Source organism: Pleurodeles waltl, chromosome 3_1 (genome assembly GCF_031143425.1).
Source record: "Pleurodeles waltl isolate 20211129_DDA chromosome 3_1, aPleWal1.hap1.20221129, whole genome shotgun sequence".
NCBI classification, from domain to species: Eukaryota; Metazoa; Chordata; class Amphibia; order Caudata; family Salamandridae; genus Pleurodeles; species Pleurodeles waltl.
The window spans coordinates 1,984,324,142-1,984,349,166 of NC_090440.1; the positions used below are offsets into that span (position 1 = coordinate 1,984,324,142).

Sequence of the window (25,025 nt, forward strand, 5' to 3'; positions counted from 1 at the left end):
CAGATGGCATCACTCAACTATTGAAGTCTGGCTAATCTTCGTGTGTTGTGTGCTTCTATATATAGAACTCATATTACATGGCTGTGGTTATATTATGATGCTTTTAGGGAATGGCCGAAAGCTATACACCTTATGCCCTGTAACTCTATACATGCCGATTTAAATGCAAGTAAGCACTATGACACTGATGTACTACACACACACACCATGACTGACTTTCCTGCTCGGTGTGCCCTATGTGATGCACCATTGTTGCTTGATTCCTCACTTTTACTCATCTAGGATGCTTCCTACGGTACTGTGGATGTCTTGAGCCCAGACGGACCAGGACAAACACAGTCATAAGAGCTGGACATTTCCCAGCACCAAAGAACTTCTATAATTTCATGGGTTAAAAAAACATTAAAAGTAAATTCATTGAGGTCGCTAAATGAAGGCCTTAGTTTATTTAAAATATGATCAATGTGAAGTGCCTGTGAATCCAGCTTGGATTTCTTAGGGTAAGTGGTGATCCAGTGTCTGGTACTCTTACCAATTTTCTGGATCCAGTGAATCTTTTGAAAGGTTCTGAGGAGTGAGGAGAAACACATCAAACCATTCAAATCAATTTACAGTGCAACCCATTGGATAACACATTGAATGTCAGTGGCAAACTCACATTTAAAAAGGTTTATTATTAATTCAAAGCTAAACTTATGTAAGTGAGTCTCAAAAACATGCTATACAAATGTGGAATTTGCCTTGGCAGAGTTAAAGGGTCGAATTAGATTAAAGTGCACTAACATGAGACATACCAAAACCTCAGTGCAGCAATACAGAAGATAAACAATTTTAGAATCCAAGCTTTGTTTATCCTGCCTAATAATTAAATCTACGGAAGTCTAGCTACTCTAGTTGGATATAGAATTCTCTAGCTTAAGGCAATAGAAAATGAATTAAAAGTGTTAGCACTACGGAAATCTCAATAGAAGTTCCTGTAAGAGAGATGTGCGAGGCATAATGCCACATCAGCCAAAGCAAGAAAATACAGAGGTCTGTACCCCTCTAAGGGCCTCCTTACGAGGCTGTCCATCAGGACCGCCGCCGCTGCTGTGATGGTCCGACTGCCACATTACGACCCTGGCAGTCAGACCGCCAGGGTACCGTCGCCTCCGTTGGGATCGATGATCCTGACGGCTGACAGTGGCATAGGTCGAAATCAGCCAGGGCAGCGCTGCATGCAGCACCACCCTGCTGATTACGACCTGATTTCTGCCAGCCTTTTCATGGCGGTACCACTGCCATTAAAAAGGCTGGTGGAGAACAGGTGTATGGAGCCACAAGGGAGGCCCTGCCCTACCCATGCACTTGCCATGGGCAATGCAAGGGTCCCCCTGCCCAGCACCCTTGCAATGCTCACTGTCTGCACAGCTGGTGCCACCTGGGGCAGCAGCATTTTTTTTATTTATTTTTATTTATTTATTTTTTACCAGGATGGAGTAACACCAAAACAGAACAAAAAACATTGTCACTTGCAGAAAGAGAAACAAAACAAAATCAGCCAGGCTTTTCTAAGAAATTATCCCCCCAGATCAGAGAGAACTTTTTAGCACTACCTACTCTGCTAGCGTATCTCATCTCCTGAACCCTGACTAGCGTCATCTTACAACGCCATTCTTGACTAGTAGGAGACAGCTCAGAACGCCAATTTCTCAACAGAAGAGACCTAGCAACCGCAGTGGCTATAAATACGAGCTTCTCCCATCTAGAAGAGAGCCTTGCCTCAGGATCGTAGCCCAAGCTCATTAACCGAATGCTGGGAGATATAGATACCGGTGCCATAGTTGTTAACATCGCAAAAATTCCCTCCCAATATCCCTGTATACATCGGCATGTTGCAATCACATGGATCCAGCCTGCCCCTCCTATTTCCTTACAGCGAAAACACATATCGGGACAGGGCCTGTGGGGTTCGATACAATAACCATTTGCTGAAAAATATAATTCGGTGCCAGTTAGCCCCTCGAAGAACGGAAACGTTCAGACGATTAATGGTCTCCCAGAAATCACTTGAAACCTCTAAGCCCTCCTGATGAGCCCATTTCCTCTGAGCTTTTGTCCCAAGATCTGCTTTATCCCTGTCTGCCAGAAACCTTCTCCACGACCCCGCAGACCTTATCTCAGGAGGATTCACCAATTCTGTTACCAACAACTGGACGTTAACGATAGAATTGACGTCTAAATCCCTTAAAATATGTAACAAAATGTTATAAGATCCAGCCAACAAGAAATCATTTTTAACCGTGGTCAGAATATTTAATGGAGTTTCCCAGTTGTCCTTGGCGCGGAAATCCCCAATTTTACTGAATCCAGCGAGCTCCCACCTCCTTATTAAGTCTTCATTAAGCTGAGCACCAGAGTGCAGCAAAATTCGTGAAAGAGGAGTGTCAAAATGTAAAAAAGGGATTGAATATTTTCTAAAGAAGTCTGATCCTCTCTTGAAAAACCATTTAAAAATCTTATAACTAACTTTTTTAGGCGATTTCGCCAAAAGTGCTGGGTTCCGAATATTATGCTCCCTACATAATAATACCCGAAAATCTATAAAAAAACCTAGAGCCTGCCGAATTATCCATTTTAAAGCTAGCATAATAATGTGTGAAAAAAATAAAAATAATAATCTTTGAAATTTGTCAAAGCTAATCCCCCCTTTTCATTATCCGTATATAGTATACTTAAAGCGGCTCAAGCCTTTCGGTTTTGCCAAATAAACGGGCGAAATAGAGATTCCAGTTTTTTAATTTTTTTTTGCGTTAGAACACACGGAATAGCCGCTAACAGGAAATTGAAGAGTGGCAAGATTGACATCTTGATTAACGCAATTCGGCCTAACTCACAATGAGAGAGGGGGCGGGACCCCCCAACGAGCCAGCAGAGCCTGTGTTTTCAGATGTAAAGGAGAAAAATTTAAATCGTACAGGTCTCCTATATTGGCTGAGAAATAAATCCCTAAATATCTCTTTGGATTGGCATTTACATAGCCTCTTAATTCAGGAAGGAGATTGAAAGGAGAAGCGCCACAAAGGATAATATCAGTCTTACTCATATTGATCTTATAGCCACCAATTTGCTCAAATTCAATAAATAGATTAAGGACTGCTTCCTGAGAAGAACGTTCTATATCTAAGAACATGATGATGTCGTCCGCGTAAAGTTTAATATTTCCCATTGACTTTAACGGAGGTTGGATCTGAATATGTTGTCTAATTTTAATGGCTAAAGGCTCAATAAAAAGGGCAAATAAAATGGGGGATAAAGGACAACCCTACCTAGTCCCTCGTTGTATTTGAAGTTGGCCGACACACTTTGAGTTTATAATAATATTGGCCACTGAGTTGGAGTGCAATCCTTGAATTAGTGCGATGACCTGAGAGGGTACCTTATAGCTAGACAGAATTGAAAAGAGCATGTCCCAAACAACCAAGTCAAGTGCTTTTTCCGCGTCTATCAAAAGAATAATGGCAGGGACTTTATTAGAAGCAAAGTAATCAAGCTAAGAAATGTGTGTTTGTAGCCAGTTGTTGCCAAGCTATAAAACCGTTTTGATCGGGATGAACCAGTTTATTAACTACCCCATTAAGCCTATTAGCCAAAAGTTTTGTGATTATTTTATAATCTGAGTTTAACAATGAAATTGGACGATATGCATTTGGATCCTCCCTGTCCTTGTTTTTCTTAGGAAAGCTAACCACGTTTCTTGAATGCCAGGTCTTAGGAATCTGCTCGCCCCTGAGTAGGCCATTAATTAAGGCCAAACAATCCTCAGCGAATACATGTATGAAAGTCTTATAAAACTCTTAAACTTAAACTTAAAAATGTTATCCGCCAACGCCTTCTTGGCAGCTTCAAAAGACTTCCTATTAGTGTCCGAGGGGGCATATAGATAGGCAGTTAGACACTTTTGAACTGCATCTTCCTATACAGCAATTTGCTGTCTCAAGAACCGTTTATCAGCTGCCTCTTTGGCGATTACCCAGCCCCTGAAGAAGGCCTTAAATGAATCCCTTACTACAGCTGGAGTTGAGGATCCCTGATTACGTTGGAAAAAATCCCTTATTTGCGCCCTGTGAAGTCTGTACCCACCCCTCATCCGAAAGGAGCTGAAGACTAAAAATCCACCTACGGGTCTGAACTGTATAAGCTGTGGAATAGAGAGACACTTCCAGCAGCAGAGAGGAATGGTCTGAAAGACCAGAGTGCTAAACCGACTGAGATCCATAGCACAATGTTTCTGATATCAGAAAAAAATCGATACGTGAGGAGCTTTTAAACCGAGTGGAAATACAAGTATATTCCCTCGTACCAGGAGTGTTCGTTCTCCAGGGATCACAAAGCATTAAAACCTTAACATAATCTTTGAAGATTTTTGCAACTTTGGGTTTGTGCTGTCTCTTACCCCTTACAGTGGTATCTAAAACTGGATCCTGAAGGAAATTGAAATCCCCTCCAATAATAATTTTGCCTGTCAATTGCAAGAGGGAGTGAAACAGGCCTATATAGGGGGCTGGGTCGTCTAACAGAGGAGCATAAAAACTAACAAAGACAAATCTTTCCTTGGCAATTAAACACTGAACCCAGCACCAACGCCCATCAGGGTCCGGAAAAAAATCCAGTGGTTATGCGTTGAGGGCTCTGGCTAAAGAGACTGCCACACCTCTGTGAGCCGCTGAAGCTGCAGCGACTACTTTGAAATCAGCCATTTTTTTTAACATGTGAAAATCTGGGACTTTATTAACCGGAATATGAGTCTCCTGAAGAAGTATAACTGAGGGATTTAAAGCAGTTACCCTTTCCTCAATTACGGATCTTTTCCTACGGTTATTTAATCCATTCACATTCCAGGAAAGTATTCTTAATGGGAAAAAAAGATTTTGTCATTGATTTGTGCCTAGACTTAGTCCGAATATCATCACCCCCACTCTGAAGTGAAATACACTGTCATAGACATAACAGTCCTCTAGAGTGACAAAGACGGATCCTGGTGTCCATACCTCTCCCCCCAACCCCCCCATCCTTATCCCCCCACCCCTCACCCTCAGTGGCCCACACCTGGAGCCCTCCTGTCTCGGCAGCCCGAGGCCACTCCCCTCCCCAACCCGCTGCCCCCATCCTTCCCTAGCGTGGTGCCTTGTCACAGCACCCTAAGCCACAGACTAGAGAGACCAAAATAGCCTGAACATGCGTTGTGGGCGTTATCAAAAACAAAACAAACAGAAAAAAAAAAAAGGGTCACACTCTCCTACAATATCATTATCCTCATGGTCCAATATGTCGCCCTAATAGTCTCTTATTACGTTTTTTCCGGCCCGGCCCCACCACCCCTTATTCGTCCTGACTGCTCAGAATTCTGAATTACATGTAGCAACGATTTAGCAGCATCCACTGTGTGGATAAAATTCAAATGACCCTTAAAAAACACTTTAAGTTTGGATTGTTGCACAAGTCCAGCCTGAGCCCCTGCTTTTTGAATTGCTGGAATCATCCCTTTTAATTCTCTTCTTCGATGCGCAGCCACCACCAACATATCTGAGAAAATCTTGCACGCATAGTCTCTGGGAATCTGGAAGGTTTTAGTCTTAATTGCTTGCTGGAGAATCTGTTCCTTGATACGAAAATACCCAAAGTTCACTAGTGCGAGGTTATTTGGGGTTTGGTGGCTGGACTGTGGGGATCCGATGGGCCTGCATGATAGTAAGATCCGAAAGCTTGTCCGTTGGCCCTAACAGAACATGATTTTTAATAAGACCAGTGACCAGATCTATCACTGTCTGGCCGTTTTCACGGCCTTCAGGGACTCCAGTGAATCGCAAATTAGATCTACATGATCGATTTTCGTCGTCATCGAGTCGAATCTGTAGATCTAACAGGTCAGCTTGACATTTTGCCAGGGATGGTTCTATAGTCACACGGACATCCTCCAGGTCGGAAACACGCTACTCGATATCCGTAATTCGTGAGTTAAGTTGCTGGATATTACTACAAATCAAGTTCAATTGTGATTCTGTTCTCTGATTTGCATCGTCTTGAGAAACTTTCAGCGTTTTTAATTCCCTTAGAATCTGCAGAAGTAAGTTTTTCCGAGGGAGTGCCAGTGTTTGCCGTATCTTTCAGCTCCTGAGAGCGAGCCCCATTTTGACCATTAAATTCGGAAGACACAGCAGGAATAGCAGCATGGAGGGAAGATCCAGCTGCTGTGTCTGCCCCGCTCCTGTTGCTTGACTCGTGCAATGGTAGAGAGGCAGAGCGGTCTACCTGAGGGGCAGGAGTGCAGCTGTTAATTAGTGCAGGGGTACACTCCTTATGGCTTTTCCCTGCCCCAAACAAGGGATAAAGGGGATTGGAAGCAGAGTCCACGTCTGTCGCCTGACCGCAAGAGGTCTCAGAGTTCTCAGAGTTCCAGGTAGGGGTTGACTGAGTGAGCAGTGGAGAGCCTTTACCAAATGATCCTGGGCTAGGATCTTAATCAGCTGGCAGAGCCCTTGATTCGTCAGATGGACATTCAGAGCTGAGGAGAGGGCTTGTCAAGTTAGTCACAGAGGGCGGTAAATTAAGAGATAGGGGCGAGGTAGGGTTAGAGGTTAAATCTGTAGCAGATGGTACGGGAGGTACTAAAGCAGGAGCCTTGTGCATATGATTATCCAAAGGTACAGGGCGTTTTGTTTTGGCAGTACGCGTTGTTCTAGGAACCCTGGTGCCAGAACGACCTGTGCCCAATGCGTAATGTGGAGAATGTCGCATCCTCCCAAAAAATCACGGAGTAGCTGAGCCCCGGCAGAAAAGGACTCCTGTCTGACCCTTCAGGTGGGATTAAATTAAATTATCAGTAACGCGACAAGAGGGACCAGCAGATCGTACCAGGGGTCAGCCTCAAAATCCGTGACTTAATGGATGATCTCCACTCTAATAGTTCTTTCAGAGGCAGAATAAACAATCATCTGTCTTGACCCTCAAAGAGTACCAGCGTCCGAGTGTGGCTAAACGCAATCAGGATTCACAGGGGCATGACCGCCACCAAGAGATAGCTCTCTAGAAAAGACACTCCCTGGCACACTGGCACAGTGACCATCAAACTCCCCCCCCACCCCCCAAAAAAGGGGGAAAAAATGAAAGAATATAATAGCACTGAGCAACAGTCTTTAGTTTTCAGTTTTCAGTTCAATCTCCCCGTTATTGCTTCCTTTCTCTCTCATTTCCCCCCCTTTAGTCTATTCTTGAAACCCCCTACCTCCGTGTGTTGCGCTTGGGGGGGCCAGTGGCTCCGTAATCAGCCAAAATCGTCTAGTCCGAAGCAATGTTTACAGCTGCCTCCCCTGGGACGTGTAAGTCTTCGTGTCCCGGTTGCCGCTGTGCTGCATGCCCCCACAGTCAATGACTCAGTTGCTCAGCCCAGCCGGCGTTCACTTGCCTCCCTGGAAACCACCTGACTCAGCGTCCTCAATGTCCTGGAAACCGCTTAGTTTCCGTGTCCTAGAGACCACTAGACTCGGCGTCCTCGGCGTCTTGGAAACCACTTTGGCTCCACTTCCGCATTCGTCGGCGTCCTGGAAAACGGTCGGAGCCCAAAGCACGTCTGACTCCAGCGCGCTCTCTTTGCATCTGAGGATTCGCCACAGAGCGTGACGGGAGCTCCCGCGCCCATCACCAACCTTCGGGGCAGCAGCATTGTCACCGGCTCGATTACAAGCCGGCGACAATGGTGCCACCACTTTCCTGCTGGGCTGATAGGTGGAAACCTTGGTTTGTACCCGTCAGCCCAGCGGGAAAGTTGTAATGGGTCCGGCGCGGAGGTAGCCAGCATGGCGGCAACCTCCCACTCCGAAGTTCAGGATGGGTTATCCTGTCCGCCGAACTCCTAATCAGGCCCCAAGTCTCTATGAATCCACTCTAGGCAAAGGGCCAGGGGAATCTAAATCTCTAACTGGCTAAAACACTCTTATCCCACCTAAATTCAGATAGTTGATGTCACTGCAAGTAACTTTCCATGGTCTGCACACAATTGTGAGTGATATCTTTTGATTAGACTTTCATCTCTCGGTCCAAGCATCAGACGACCTTGGATCAGCCTTAACTCTAGCCAATTTAACATAGATCTTAATGCACATTCAAATACACGGTTATACGTGTATTTCACATAAGTGCTATAAAAGGGGAATAACTATGAAAATGTGATTTAAATAGATTATCATAATAGTCATACAGTGAATAATACTACATACATGTGATTTGTATATGGTGATTCTACGTTTCTACTTATGGATCTACTTCATTTCAAGATTCTGAGCTCTCTTCGTTTGCGTGAATACATTTAAGCACACATTATATATGTCCTCAAGTACATTTTATTTCCTCTTCTGGAATGCATAATGGCACAGCAACCATTTTGCGATGCTTAATTTGTGCAGCTGATAGGACAGTGCTAATGTTTGAGGGCTAGGACTTATTTTTCATCAACAGATTTTGACCCTGAGCAAGACATAAAAGGGAGGACGTGAAAAACAGAGAACCATCGACAAAGGGAGAAAGCAATGATGAAAAGCAATGCAAGTGTTATGTAAAGTGGAAGTGTAGGCTCATCCAAGAAAGAGGAATGACTTCGAGTCAAGACTAGGTCGCGTTTGGTATGCGGTAAACCCAGCATTCAGCAACACCATCAGTGGGTTCCTAAGAAAAAATGTTTGTGCCTTTACTTATGTTTGTACATGTTAAGCAGGTCTGTAACACTCTGGACTCAGTCACTCTAATTCAGGGGTCTCCAACCTTTTCTGTTATAAGAGCTACTTATGTTCAATGAAAATCATCCCGAGCTACTAATATTGGTGATGTAATAGTGACCATCCCATCCAAGATGTAGGCAATAATCACATAATTGCATCCAGCAGGGTTGTCAGCAGTAAAGTAAAAAACGAATTGTCAAATTAAAATGCTAATACATGGGTAATATATAACAGCCATAGATGTAATCTGTGTAGCACCCCAAAGTAATAATATGAGTAATATGTTTCTCCAACACCACGATTTATCACTCAAATATTGGCTTTATATACATATTGAAAATACAACCGTTTTTTCCTAAACATCAGCTTCTGAGTTTTGAAAATTCACACATTTTCATCTCAAATATGCTCTTTTTAATTTTGCTATTTATATATTAATTCAACCTTGGAAATGCTTCTATATTAGTAGGCAGGGCTACCACAGGAGATCTACTTACAGGTAGCTGGAGAGATAATGCATACTTGATTTGCAAGGATTATGTGCTCAAAACAAACGATTTCAAATTGATCATGCCGAACCCTAAAGAAACCTAGTGCGACATGTAACACCACAGCAGTCAACAACAAACATGCATTGACTTATGTATACACACCAGTGATCATCAATGAAAACCCCTAAATCAGCCTCACAGTTCATTGCAATTAAACATTAGAAGCAGGTCTTCATGTTTTTCATCACATCCTGAAGAGCTCTTTGGGTCTACGCATGAATACATTATTTTGCAACCTACCCAGTTCGAATCTTTCTTACCGTTCCCATTAAAAACATCCAAATGCTGAACGTATCCCTCATTAGATATTGGTGACATGGGATGCAAAACTTAAACAAGAATGTTGGGCTCAAATGTCCTTCTGAATAAGATAGGGGATTGGTGACCCTAGGAGTGAGTGCACTGCATAGATGTGAAACATATTTAGACAAATGTAAACAGAAGTGGTTTTAATAAAGAACATAATCATACCTAGTTATAGATAAGAATGCAATCAGACAAGTCATTGGGGTTCTTTAGCCTCACATAGCACATGTAGTAATTGACTGATTGCCGGACCTGAGAGCTGTCAGCCAACTGATGCATTCAGCTCTGGGTATGAATTAGTCAGTCTGACACTGTACTGATCCCCAGGTTTGTTGGTTACCCTCAGGTAAATCTGAGTATCATTAGTGACTATGTGGTTACTCACGTTAAAACCTTGAAAGATATTTGGAAGTAGTAAACGTGTCAAAGAGAAGAAGCGTGTGGTCGCTCACATGACATGTTGGTGATTGTCGATATGTGCCGTGCCAATTTTGCCTGGCAGACCTAGTCAAACAGAAAATAATAAACCATTGAATTACTTTTCTTTCAACACTGCAGGATGTTTTGAGATTGTTAATGTACCTTGTGGTCAACTGTGTTGAAAGTTGCAGAGGGATCGAGAAGGATCAAAGCGCAGGCTTGCCCCCTGGTCCAATGTCACAAGCAGCTTAAGAATGCAATCTTCTTTTTTTTGCCATGTGCTGAGGCCAGACCGAAAATCAGAAATGGGTGATTTTGGAATGGTTGACAGATTTTGGTTGTCAGAGATGAGTTCAGGTCAGGTTTCTTACATCTTTCATCTATTGTTCAGTATTTGTCGTTTATTTCTATAAAAGAGTAATTTATTTGTTCAGCCCATCTCTGAATTTTTGGGTAACCATATTTACACTCCTGCCTTCAGTTAGAAACCAGATTAACAATGGCCTCTAGTTTTTTTTAAACCAAGGTAGGGCTGTGTTCTGTATTATACGTTAGAAGCATGCGTGGTGGATTTGCTGCTGGTGTATGCATCTGAAAGCATCTATGTTTAGCTGTTGGTGTGTGGAAGAAACTTCAATGATGCATCTCCTGGTGGAAGGAAGGATGAAGTGAGTGAGTATGCAGACAGATGACTTACTATGTTCCCCTAGCTCTTTCAGGAGAGTGTCTATCTAGTGTAGAATAGTCTTAAAGATTGCAGAATTCAACTCTTTGGTGCAGAAAGAGTGAGAAGATTGCAGGAGAGCTGCCTGCTCGGCATTTGCCACTGGAAGGGGCAATAAGGAAGATGATCTCCCTAACTTGGTTGCACCGTGCCTGGAGGGTGAATTGGACACTTGAAGTACCCAGTATTTGGCAATCTGGTCCCAGTCCCATGCTTGTCCCAGCCCATCGTCATGAAGTGCAAGATGCAAAAGACAGAAAAAGATTGGACCAAATGACTTCCGTGTAGAAAGTAAGTGGGTGACCTGCTGCTGGGGCACAGTTGGTGGCTTTACTAATCCCAGTTTGTGAGGCAGGATAGAATGGAGATGACTACTCCGTGATTGTAGATGGGCTGTATCTGAGCCTAAGTGGGTCCGCTACATATGACTGACGTGGCACCAAACTGGCCATAAGGTGAATTAGGAGGGAAATACCTCACATCGACTCATGGACTCCAAGCCCACCTCACTGTGGACTGTCTGCAGCCCCCAGAGTAGGTGTAGGAAGTTGGCTGTCTCCAACCCCTGAGTAAGGAAGTGTAAGATGTACCAAGATACCCATAATCTTGTAGGGTAAGTGAACTAATATGTGTGTACCTTTTCTTTTTTTGTGCCTTCCGGTGTCAGAAGCAGCCACATTATTGTATATAACCCTGGGTAAGGCAACCTACGCTATCTCTGCCAGATAAGACAATGAGCTCCAGCAAACCTCACCTCAAGCAGGTGATAACCCCAAATTCTTCTTTGCTGGCCCTCTATGAATTTCACTCAAGATGACGTCCACAGCATCGATGTGACACGAGCCCTGATATTTTGCATATTTCACAGAATCACATTCAGTCCCAGGCTTTGTGCATCCTGTTTTGAGAATTATTCTGGCAAGCTAACGTCTATTGTTTTCATTGCTTGGTGAATCAGCTTTTTGCAGCTTGCATATGTATGGCATCTAAGAGGTTCCCCTTCCAGATGGTGATGTTGTTTATTCTAAATTAATTAATGCAGCATCTGTGTTTTTCTGGGTGGTTGTGCCTGTCAAAGATGCCAGCAATGCAGCCACCTAGGCTCAATCACATGTCTTCGCTGAGCATCACCAGTGGATGCCTGCTCCAGAGCGGCTCTTGGTTTGCCCAAGCTGTTTTTTGCAACATGTTCACTTAGTCTGTCATTAGTCATTGTGGTTGCTACCAGTCCTACAAGCTTCGTAGGCTTTGATTAAAAGTTGTGAATGTTAGAGCCTTTGGACTTGGACCAGTAGTTAACATGGTCAGTCACGTGTCTTTTTTCGATGACTGAAATGTCAGTGGAGCACCTCACGGTGAATCCTACAGAACTTTGACAGAAATCTGTGACTGTTGTTGTAAAGTTGGAAACATCAATGGCATGTTTCTAGTACCATTGTTCCCTTGTAATTATCGTGTGAAAGAAATCATCGTACTAGACCGAAGTTTGGGACCATTCTGTAATGAGCTGTATCCTACAGCCAGTGGCAGACGTGCATTAAAAAAAAGTATGGGGGCTCTGATCTAGAGTGCAGTATCTTACTAGTCATGCAATGTGTTATTTGTCACCCTGTAGTTTCAAAGGTCTCCACCAAAAAACCCTATACTGGCTCTCAAGCAGCCTTTTAATTGCCTGACTAACCTATCCTATCCTATGCTATGCAGATTTATAAAGTGCATAGCTACCCAAGGACTTGTCTGTGCTGAATGAGTCATAGTGTACACTAGCAAGTTTCTGAGGCAGTAAGTATCTAGGGCTAATGCAGATATAGCCATGTTTCAGGCATTTTTCTAAAACACATCTAGTTAATTTTGTTTCTGAGCTCAGCAGGCATTGCATTCCATAGATTAGGTGTCAAATGCAAGAAGGATCTACCTCCCCAACCGATCCTTCAGATTTGTTGAACCTCCAGTAGTTGTGCATTTGAGGATCTTAAGGTCCTGCTAGGGGTGTAACGTATCACAAGATCCCTTATCAGCGAGGATTCTTTATGGTTGATCCTCCTATGAGCCAGAGAAAGTGCCTTGAACTTTATCCTCTCCTCCCCTTTGGACTAACTGGAGTCTCTTAATGTATTTGGATGAACCGATATACAGGGAATTCCCATAGTCCAAGCGGGAGATAATCAACACTTGGACCACTATTCTCCTAGATTATGTGGGTAGGAGGTCTAGGATTTTGCAAAGGGTTCTGATCATGCCAAATCAAGATGCTGTTATTTTTTTTTTACTGGGCTTCCATAGGTAAAGAGCTATCCAGCCACATATCTAGGCGCTTTATGGGGGAGGAAGGGGTTGGAGAAGTTCCCAGGCACTCTGGCCATCCGATGTTTGCGGTGTTGACTTGTTTCCTAAAATCATCAGCTCTGTTTTGCCTTCAGTCAACTTAAGTGAGCAGTTAGCCATCCACCATGCAACTTTCTCCAGACAAGGGGCCATTTGTTGTTGTGGACCTGTCCCCTGGGAAAGGGAGATGCCCAGTTGAGTGTTGTCAGCATAGGAGACAATTGACACCCCAAATTCCTTGACGATATCTGCAAATGGGTGCAGATAAGTGTTATATAGTGTGAGGCTCAATGCAGAGCTGTGCGGAAACCCGCATTTCAAGGGGAAACATCTGAGCAGCAGGAAGGTTCGCAAATTTGAAAGGTCCTTTCTTTGAGGAATGAGGGGAGACAGTTCAAAGTGCCATTTTTTATTCCTATTTCACTCATCCTGAGCACCAGAGTTTCCTGGTCAACCGTGTTGAACGCTGCACTCAGGTCAAGAAGGATAATGGTAACAGAACCTTATTTGTCCAGCAGTATTTTCATCTGCTCCGTAATTGCTTATAACATAGTTTCTCCACTGTGTTGTGGACAGAATCCGTTCTGAGTGGGGTTGAGAAGACAGTTCTCCTCCAGGAAAAGGGAGAGGTTTTGATTAATATGTTTTTCAAGTACCTTCCCCATGGATGGAAGCAGGGAGCTTGGGTCTGTAGTTCCCTGGACATGCAGGGTCAAGGTTGGATTCTTTTTTATCAGAGCCATGACCACTGCATGTTTCAATGCTCTGGGAACTAGTCCAGCAGAAAGGGATAGATTAAAGAGATCCAAAAGTGTGGGGAAAATCTCTTGAGATCCTTGTAGCAGAATGCGCGGTAGAGCTAGATCCAAAGGGGATCCCGATATAACTTTTCCAAATAATACAAAAAAATGAAGTACCTTGCAGGTTCATTGCTGTGTGGTACTGTAAGGGTAGGTAGCATAGTTTCAACTTTTGGAGTGGTAAGTGACTTGACAGAATGGAAGAGCTCCTTCGGGGTATTGGCTGCATTCATCATTACATCTTCGTAATATGATGCCTGTGCGTTTTTAGTTTTGTGTTCTAAGGGTCTTAGTATTGCAGTAGGCCTGCTATGTCTGAAAATGTGCAAGACACTTCACCCTCTGGGGGCTAAATATACAGCTGCACTACATTACTTTCTCCCATTCTGTTTTCATGTGTTGTTGGCCTCTAGTGGCTGACTGTATGGTTATGCGACCCTGTTGTACCATGGTCTAGGGGCTGTTCTGAGCATTAGAGTTAACATCTATAATATTCACTACACTCGGTTGTCCCATAATGCTTTGCAGGGCATTCTTTTACAAAACATTTTTGCTCATAACTCAGCCTGTGGTGGTCCTAGGACAATGGGACCATCTTCAAAAGGTTCACCACTACCTGCTCTGTCCAGATCACAGTAGGTTAGTGGGGATCCCAAAATAATAACACTTCCCAACATTCAGTGTCTTTTTAACCTCTCTCATGGCTGGAACATTTGTTTTACAGGTGAGAGTAATTTGTGTTTTAAGGGTCTTGTTTGTAATATCATTGCAGTCGGTCTGCTAGCCCCGAAAATGCGTAATGCACTATGTTCTCTAGGGGCCAAATATATGGTTACACTTAATTACTTTTGGCCATTTTCTTTCCATGTGATTATGTCCTCTGGAGGCCCACTATATGGTTTCATGACCATGTTTCTTACAAATGCTATTTTAATTGTGGTGTCTTCTAGGGGCTGATCTGAGCATTACAGTCTAATGCCAAAAGTTTATTTCTGATAAAGGTTTTTATTGGGTTTATTTGATCATTTTATATATTTTATAAATCTCTTCTTATTGCAATTATGACCATGATTCAGGCCAATTCAACATCCTTATTACACTGACTTATAGCTTATAATTCTCTTGATATATTTTGATGACCCTTCTAGTTTATTTCTCTTGTTACTCCTCCGTGGCTGTCTTGTGTCTTTTTTTTATTGAATTGTGTTAGCCAGCCAGCAACTCTGATGGTGGAGGGGTGAAAGTGGTATTCTATCGGAATTAGCATGTTAGATTTAAATTAGGATGCTAAATGGCAACATTTTCATTTTTGGCTGCCCATAGAGGAAGAAGGTAAATGAAAGTGCTTTAGTTATATGCAGGCCCACTGGAATTATATGGCAGGAAAAGACCAAATTATGAGGCAGGGTTGACCAATTTATGTGGCAAGAAAAGTCGCTTAACTTCACGGTTTTGGTTCTCTTCAAGTGAACCGCCAGAACTAATGCAGCGTACCAGTTCATTGTTAAGAAGAAGCCTAGGATGAAATACTTGAGGCCTCATTTACTACTGGTTGCTAAATATAGCGGAATGCCCTTAAAGTACCATTATGTGTGGATCCTGGCAGAAATAATATTGAATAACTCATAGTAACAAAGTTACCTTTGTTTTTTCCTCTTGTTACTGCTGTGATTGCCATCACTCCTGTGGTGGCGGTTAACCATGGTGGAACTCTCTCACGCGCATGGGAAGGGTAAGTAAGTCAATGCCAAAATCAGCAGTAATGGTAAATATGTATGGTAACCCGAATACTGTACATTTGTACCACACCACTACATTTGTGATGCCCTCAAAATGACTGACTTGTTGCCGAGGTCACAAAGAACAGTAATGTTCACGCTACGTATTGATATTTGCAAAAACTGGATGTAATTAAAAATCTTGCAGATTGCAGCGAAATTCTATTTTTCTGCCTCAAAATGATGCAGCCCCTGGAAGAGGGTTTACCTGGGCTAACTACTGAAAAACGAGGGAGTGTCAGCGAGGTTACATTTTCAACATTTACAAGAACAGATTGCATTTTTCTTTTGGTGTTGCGGAGTTAAAAGTCTTAGGATGTTTGTTCCGCGCTCTCTCTCTGAAGCAGATTGCTTTTTTCATGAACAGAGCACCCATCTTCATACAGTTATAAAAAACATTTTCCCTTAGTAGAAGCAATGCTAACTGACAGGAAACATTTGAGAGAAAGAATGTTCACCAGAGTTTGCATGAATGGCGCTGGCCAAGCAGAACCATTTTGTTAATTTCGAAATCTTTGTTCGTTTGGTAAGCTCTTCTTCATCAAAACACCTCAGAAAAATCCCTGGCCAACATTCAGAACTGTCAGGCTGATTCATAAGCAAGGCATACTGTGTGGCAGATTGATGAAGACTGTACATTTAATGTTGGAATAGGATTTAGGTTAAACTCTGCATATTGTGGCTGTCATTAATTTATAAACTCAAATATAAAGCATTTGTTGGTACGTTGACTACACTGTATATTAAATGTTGGAAGATGATTTAGGTAAATTCTGCAAATTATCATACTTTTGTGGCTGTAATTATTTTTATAAACTTCAATATGAAGGTTTTGTTGGTATGTTGGCCACTTCTTTGATATGTATTGTGGTAAAAGTAGCGTTGGCAAATGTGTTGCAAATGAACTAGTATTAAACAAGTTATATCTAGCTGTGTGCAGTTGTAATTTTGCCAGCATAATTTTACAAAGGTTATATTTTTTGTATATTGTTTTCTTGATTTCACAACTGTTTATTGAAAGAATATTTGTGTGACATAGCATTTTGTCATAGTTAAAATACAATCATAATTGCAGGCGAACTTGCCTAAAGCTATGAGTTGACATACCAATAAACGAATGCATCTTGAAGTAACATTAATAACAATATTATGAGCAAAAAGAACGGTACCCAAAAATGACCTGTAGAAAAATAAAAATTATGTTGATGAGAAGCACAAATACACAATGACTCGTTGAAAAATACCAATTGTTTTATTGAAAGGCAATAGGTCTGACAACTACGATTTTAATAATGAGGAAGAAAAAAAGGACAGAAAAGGCATAGAGGTGGGGACAAATGTAGACAAATCGGATTATTCAAAGACAGTAAAAATGTCCAAGCAGAAAGAGAGTGCAATGTGTAGAACATATCATAGGGTTACCACCTTCCGATGTTCCATGTTTGGAGCCGCCACAACATATAACAAAGTTTATGAAGGAGATTAAGAAGGTTTATTCTTTTGTAAATAACTATCTAAGACATCCCATAATTTCCTGGCTGATGACAAGAGATGACATTTTTTGAAACAAGAATTATCTGCAAGTCTGATAAAAACAAACCCAAGACCACCAGGCATGCAGGGAAATGTTGGAGGTGGTTTTCCATTCAGAAAGAATCAACGTAGTACCAACGGCCAGTAGAAAATCAATGAATTGTGTTTCAGGGGCAGAAATACTGTCCGAAAGAGAGGAGGTATGTATACCCAGTAATGCTACAGGAGAATCTATATAGAACTGAAGATTAAACTTCTTTTGAATCATGATTTTTATCCGTTGCCAAAGGGGTGGGCTATGAGTACAATACTGAAATATATGAGTGGAGTCACCAGGAGCCATGTTACAATTCCATCATAGTTTTGATTCTGATAGCCCCAGTCTATGAAGTTGAAACAGTATCCAACAGACTGTGTGTGATCGATAGCCTTGTTTTGCGAAAAGTCTGGTTTGATCTTTCCTACAAAAGAACTCCTTGTTTTTGTCCGTACTGAGGAGGGGAGGGGGCGTGGGATTACCAAATCAAGCTCTAATTGGAAAACCGAACTCTAGTTATTGGAGTTGGATTTTGTCTCTCAAATCTTGGGGACCTTGAGAAGATAATATATTTTAGAAGTTACATCTCCTATCTTAGTGAAATTGCCTACGATTTGTGGAAGAGTGGGTTTGTGAACGGGGCCTAGCTCCCTGATAGCAGATTTTAAATTTAATAAAGTGTGAAAATCTTGGTTAGGCCATTTGGGTTTGTCTTGTAAAACCACAAAAGAAACAGGATCTGTATCTGTACGAAGATCTTTGAGGTTAGAAATGCCTTTCAATAGCCACTCCTTCCAAAACACATCTTGACCATCTATTCTGTTTACTGAACCACAAAAAGATAGATCTGATTTAGAAAGTCTCTGTAAGAGTTGTCTGTCAATGGATTATAGGGAGTAATAATATCCTGTATCATCAGAAGTGAGTGAGGTATGTTAAGACAACAAGTACTTTTCATCATTAGAAGAGCACATTATGGAATAGGTGGAGTTACGTCCCTTCCGATTTAAAGCCATATGGAGATATTAGAGATAGTACTAGAGAGCCCCAAGAAGGCCAGTTGATATCTAGGAAAGTCCAGGAATTTAATTCCCTCTTTCTACTTGTCCATTCTCAGTTTCTTAATGGAAATCCTTGCTCTTTTGCTCTTCCATAAAAAGTCTATCAAAATGTTACCTAGTGATCTAAAGAAGTTGTTTGAAAGTTTAAAGGGTACCATACTAGTCAGGAAATTGATTAGAGGTGTAAGTATCATTTAGTTGTTTTGAGTCTACCTCGCCAAGTGATGAACTTTGGAGACAACTGTGTGATCAGTTCATTTTTAATGGTTTTTCCTTCATTGATTAGCAGGGTTGCTCGAAAGCCCTTCAATCAATCAGTAATTTGTTAAGCGTGCTACTCACGTGGAAGGGTTTCAAAGCGCTGGGGGGGGATTGCTGCTGCTCGAAGAGCCAGGTCTTCAGGCACTTCCTGAAGGTCCTGGGTCATACTAGGTTGACGGGGAGGGAGTTCCAGGTTTTGGCGGCAAGGTGGGAGAAGCATCTGCCGCCGGTTGTGGTACGGTGATTGCGGGGGACGGGTGCAAGGGCGATGTTGGCGGAGCGGAGCTGGCGTGTCGGGACGTGGAAGTTAAGACGCTCGTTGAGGTAGGCTGGTCCGGCGTCATAGAGCGCTGTGGCCGTGGATTAGGAGTTTGAAGACGATCCTTTTGTTGAAGGGTAGCCAGTGGAGGTCTCTGAGGTGGGCTTCACAAACCATATACCTGAGTATTTTAGGGAGTTGTTCTGGCATTTTAGGCCAGAGGTTTGGATATGGAAAGGAAAGCAATGAATAATCTCTGGGAAGATCTCAGTTTTCTCTTCATTATAACCAGATACCTCTGACTAATCGGAGATTACTTTTAGGATTTAGGGGATAGCCTTGTCCGCTTCTTCTGTAAAGAGTAAAACATCATAGGTCACAATTCAAGGTATAGGAATACCTTTTATGCCACTATCATTTCTAATTAATTCAAGCAGATGTTCAATACATAGTCTGAAAAGAAGTGAGGAAAGAAGACAACCTTGACGAGTACCTTGATTTAAAGAGAATACATTTAAGGTAAAACCATTGATACAGACTGTTGCTTTTGGTTCATAGTAAAAGGGAAAATGCCATTTAAATTAAGTTACCTTCGAGGCCAAAACACTGTAAAGTGAACTGCAGAAAGGTCCAAGAGACTTTATTAAGGGCTTTTCTACGTCCAAGGCTAACGTAGCAGAGGGGTAGTGTAATGACTAAGAGCCTGAGTTAGAACGTGGCAGTATCACTGCCATCCCGCTGCAGCGGTGGTCTCAACTACTCCGAGCTGACGGCAGTCTGCCCACCATATTTAGATGTTCTCGGTGTGCTGACGGTGTCGTGGCAGCAGCGTCCTGACAGAGTGAGGTACATGGGGGCATGGAGAGAAGTAAGTACAATTTTTTAATCATGATCAGCTCGGCATGACTCTTGTCTGGAGTCCCTACGCCAGCCCATACAGGCTGCACCACCTTGGATCCTGGTGGATTCGGCAGGACTGTGGCGGTCTTCCTTCCAGTGATTCTCCAACATCTAAATCGGGTGGGCAGACCAATGAGGCAAAGGGAGGGAAGACCACTGAAAAAGCAATGGTGGGACCAGTCCTGCCATGTTCTAAATCAGGCCCTTAGCCTTTTCCAGAGCATGGCGTAAATGTGGTATCAAAGTTGATGATGAGTGCAGGTCCACGCAGGTGATGTTGACATAAGCCTTTTATTCGGTTAGATTTCACAGGTAAAATAACAGGAACTCCAGCCTCCAATAAAACCTCCAGCACCATCAACTGTCCAGCACGGAATGCTGTCCAGCTGAGGAAGATACTAAATGCCGCAGGTGAAACTGGAAGATACCAAATAGATTCTACATAATACAAATACCCCTAAAACATAAAATACAACTCTACATTGAAATACTACAACAAAACACTACCTACAATATTGTTCTAGAAATAAACACAATACTACACCACCCCCCTCCCTATATAAATTAAATCACAACAATTCTATTCAAATTCCAGATCCGCCCATCATAAAGTTTGACAGCCCCTCTAAACACTTTAACAACTTGATGTATAGGACTGAATTTAGATGTACTAGACCTGTTAGTTCCAGGTAATTTAACTTTAACTTTGTCTCCAATACATACAACACTTTTTTTCACAGATTTACGAACATCATAGATTTCCTTCCTTTTAAGACGGTGATATTCATCTTTATCTTTAGCATTACTTTTGATAGATTCTTTATCCACAACACAAGAAAGATGTTTCCTAAGCCAGGGAGGATTGATTTTGGTATGTGGCACACGTTTCCTAAACAATATGAAAGGAGTCTGGCCAGTGCTGGAATGTGGAGTGAACCTGTACTCTTCAACTTTATTCTCCACCCAACTCTCCCAACCAACTCCATTTATTTTAGCTAATTGAATGGTTTCTTTCGAAGTTCTATTAAAACGTTCCACCATACCATTGGTTTCAGGATGATAAAGTGCGCATTTTTTGTGAACAATTCCCCTAGACAAAAGAAAATCTCTCATAAATTTCGAAGTGAATTGAACACCATTGTCTGACAGAATGGCGCCAGGATTCACCTTCCTGCTGAAAACTTTGGACAAGAAGTCCACCACAACCTTCAAAGTGATCTCAGAAGCTATGCACACTTCTGGCCAACGGGAAAGCATATCCATTAGCACAATGATATACTTAGAACTAGACCCTGAGGACACGGGTCCCATAATGTCAATAGCAACTTCTTTCCACACCTCATTTGGAATTTCTTTAAGTACTAACGGTTGAGTTCTCACCTTAAGCGTCTTGTCTGCCAAACAGCATTCAACACAATCACGTACTCTCCTTTCTAAAGCAATATCCATTCCTGGCCACCAATATGAAGCTCTCATCCTTTCCTTAGTTTTGCTTATACCAGGATGACCAGAATGAGAGAGAGCAAGAAGCCGGTCACGTAAAGATAACGGAGGAACAAGTTTGTTACCCCTTAGCAACAAACCTTCATGTAACCACAACTCATCCCACACCTTCTTGTAAGGAGTAATTGAAGTACCATGGTAATCCTTCAGTTTTCCTGACTCCAGCAAATTTATCACTTTAGAAAGGTCTTCATCTTTACTTAACTCTTCACGCCATTCACCTTCTAGAACACACCCATCCATTATAGTACAAACTTGTACCTCTTCATCCGTCCACCACGACATGCTATCACACTCATCAATCACATCATCAGACACTAACCTAGACAAGCAATCAGCCGTCTTGTTGTCACATCCCGGAACATATTTCACCGTAAATCGATAATCTTGGAGCACAACTATCCACTTACAAATGCGGGAAGAAACGTTATCTAAACCTTTCTTCCCAAAGATCTCTTGCAATGGTTTATGATCGGATCGTACTTCAAAAGAAATTCCCCAAAGAAATTGTCTAAATTTCTTAATAGCCCAATAAATTGCCAGGGCTTCTTTCTCAATGGTAGAATAATTAAATTCTGCACCATGTAGAGTGCGAGAAGCAAACGCAACAGTGGTCTCAATACCCCCCCCCCCCTTAGTTGCTTCAACACACATCCTAAACCTTCATCAGATGCATCAGTAATAAGGTGACACAGAAGACCAGGTTGGAAGCTACTAAGGGATTGAGCAGAAGAGAGTGCTTCCTTAAGATCCTGAAATTCCATCTCACAATCTGTGGACCAAACAAACTCACTCCCCTTCTTGAGCAAAAATCTAATGGAGTTTGATCTTTTAGCAAAGTTCGGAATGTACCTAGCATAGAATTCTGCCATGCCTAAAAAGATCTGAAAATCTTTCTTACACTTTGGAGTAGACAAATCTGTAATAGTACGTACTAAATCATCTTCCGGCTTAACACCATCACCTGAAATAACATGCCCTAAATACGTTATTTGAGACTGAACAAATTTACACTTTTCTTTTTTCTGTGTGATGCCCTTGGCTCTGAACAACGAAAGCACACTTCTTAATTTCTTGAGATGTTCTTCATGAGTGTTGGTGAATACAAGAACGTCGTCTTGGAAAAAACACACACCCCTCAGCCCCCCTAACATATCTTGCATTAGCCTTTGAAATACAGCTGCCGCTGAACACAAACAAAAAGGCATACGATTGAATTTGAAAACACCAAAGGGAGTAATAAAAGAGGTGAGAAGTTTAGAGTCTTCAGTCAGTTGCACTTGATGGTACGCAGAAGTTAGGTCAAGGGTAGAAAAAACTTTTGCATCTCCTAATGAACTTATCATTTCATTAATGTTCGGTAATGGAAACCTGTCTTCAACCACTTGCTTGTTCAGGTTGCATAGATCAATACACAGTCTAATGTCTCCAGAATGTTTGGTCGCAACCACTATGGGAGCTATCCATTGTGCTGCTTCTACTTCCTGGATGATACCACTATCTTTAAGCCTTTCAAGTTCTTGCTTCACTTTTTCTTTTAAACTTATAGGAATGTTTCGTACTTTTGAAACTATGGGTTGTGCATCTTTTTTCAAAACAATCTGATGTTTGTAACCTTTTATGCATCCTACTTTGGCACTAAACACATCCGGGTATTCATTCCATAATTGACGTTCAAGATCCGACACCTCTTGCACCATAACCTGAGGCACAGCATTAGGGTTTAAAACTATTCCCAATTCTTTCTGATGGGGCCAACTTAAAATGGTATCTCCAACCACAGGAACGTAAATTTTACCAGTTATTTCATTTCCTTTGAAATTAATCTTTGCGTTAAAGTATCCTTTTAATTCAATAGGTTTGCCACCATACGAAAAAGGCAAAACATCAGGTGACAGTAGGTCAACTTTACCCTCAAAGGACGTCATATAATCTTCCACAGACACAAGAGACAGCTTAGCACAAGAATCCATCATCATAGTGATAGGAATTTCATTTATCGTTACAAGATCTCTTGGGTACTCACAATGAACGGTCGAAATGCAGTTAACATAATTTACTATTTGTAAGATGAAAGGTTGATTATCGTTATCGTCATACACTTCATTAATTTTTACATTGCTTTTGTTAGTGGACTTACAGCACTTAGCAAAATGACCCTTTTTGTTGCATTTGTTGCAGACAACATGAATAGCTGGACAGTCTTTAAAGTTCGCTAGATGAGAAGGTAAAAGTAAACAGGGAATTTTAAAATGAAACAACTTAGCGAAGTGCACACAAAAGTTAAATACAGCGCGGATGAAAAGTAAAGGGAAAGAATAAAGGACAAAAGGGGGAAGAGAGAAAGAAAATCCGCATAATTAACAATGGGTAAGGAGCAGGAATAAATAAAAAAAAAATGAATAAAAGGAGCAGAGAAAGAGGAAGAGAGATAGGAAAGGAAAGAGAGATATATGAATAAGAAAATAAGTAGAACAGATAGCACAAAAAATAAATAAAAATAGAACTATATAAAGTAGGATAAGGTGATCAGTTCCTGTTGCAGGGATGAAGTTCGCCAGCTCGTCGTCAACATGTGGTATCAAAGTTGATGATGAGTGCAGGTCCACGCAGGTGATGTTGACATAAGCCTTTTATTCAGTAAAATTTCACAGGTAAAATAATAGGAACTCCAGCCTCCAATAAAACCTCCAGCACCATCAACTGTCCAGCACGGAATGCTGTCCAGCTGAGGAAGATACTAAATGCCGCAGGTGAAACTGGAAGATACCAAATAGATTCTACATAATACAAATACCCCTAAAACATAAAATACAACTCTACATTGAAATACTACAACAAAACACTACCTACAATATTGTTCTAGAAATAAACACAATACTACAGTAGTGTTCTAATATTGTTGCCTGCCAATCAGCCATTAAGGAATCCCGTTTGTGTCAAATATATCAATTTGCTCATACTTTTTTCCAATCTTGTGGCTAACACTTTGGTGTGATCTTGCAATCAATATTTGTTAGTAAAATTGGATGATAGCTTTTACGTGGATGTTCCGTCTACAAAAGAAAGAAACAGATTGTAGAGGGTATAAGCAGCTATCTGGTATATATGTACAATTTTCAGTCAAAGCCATTTGGACCTGGAACTTTACTAGGTTTCAGGCTAGAAATGGCTTTTCTTGGAAAGTCATCTCTTTGCCCTGTTCACTCCAATTTTTGTTACTGACTGGTGCTGATGGTAACCGCTGTGAATGTGGCTTGGGCTCTGTTAGCCAGACGCAGGCCAGTGCTATGTTAAAACACACACATGTAGTAGAGTACACTAGGTATTATGGTACCTTTCCAATTGGCCTGACAGACCCTGTAAGTCCCTAGTATCTAATAGGGCAAGGGGGTACAATCTGCCTACAAGTCCCATGTATATAATAGGTCATGGAGATTAGATGCCCAGCAGGATTTCTACACATGCATGTGGGCACTGCTGTGTGCTTTCTGTCCTTTTAAATGCAGGCCTGCCTTGCAGCCTGCCTTTAAAGGTTAAATTATTACCATTTGCATGACACCCTCTATAAGTCCCTGTTAGAAAATAGGGAAAGGGTGTGCCACTGCCTAGGACACCCCAGTACATAATAGGGAATGGAGGTAGAGGCCCAGCAGAATTGCTGCATTTGCATGTGGGCACTGCTGGGGGTTTCCGTCATTTTTAAATGCAGCCTGACTATGCAGACTGCATTTAAATGGACATAGTATCCCAATTTGACTTTGGTGCTATGAGTCCTTTAAAAGTGATAATCTATGTTATTTGGAAAATATTG

The 25,025-nt window shown here is 41.8% G+C and overlaps 1 protein-coding gene across 2 annotated transcripts in view; it reads left to right on the forward strand.

Annotated features, from left to right (window-relative positions):
• The window catches only part of DOC2B (double C2 domain beta), a 1,627,913-nt gene that overhangs the window by 1,258,165 nt on the left and 344,723 nt on the right, over positions 1-25,025 (forward strand). The window lies entirely within an intron of this gene.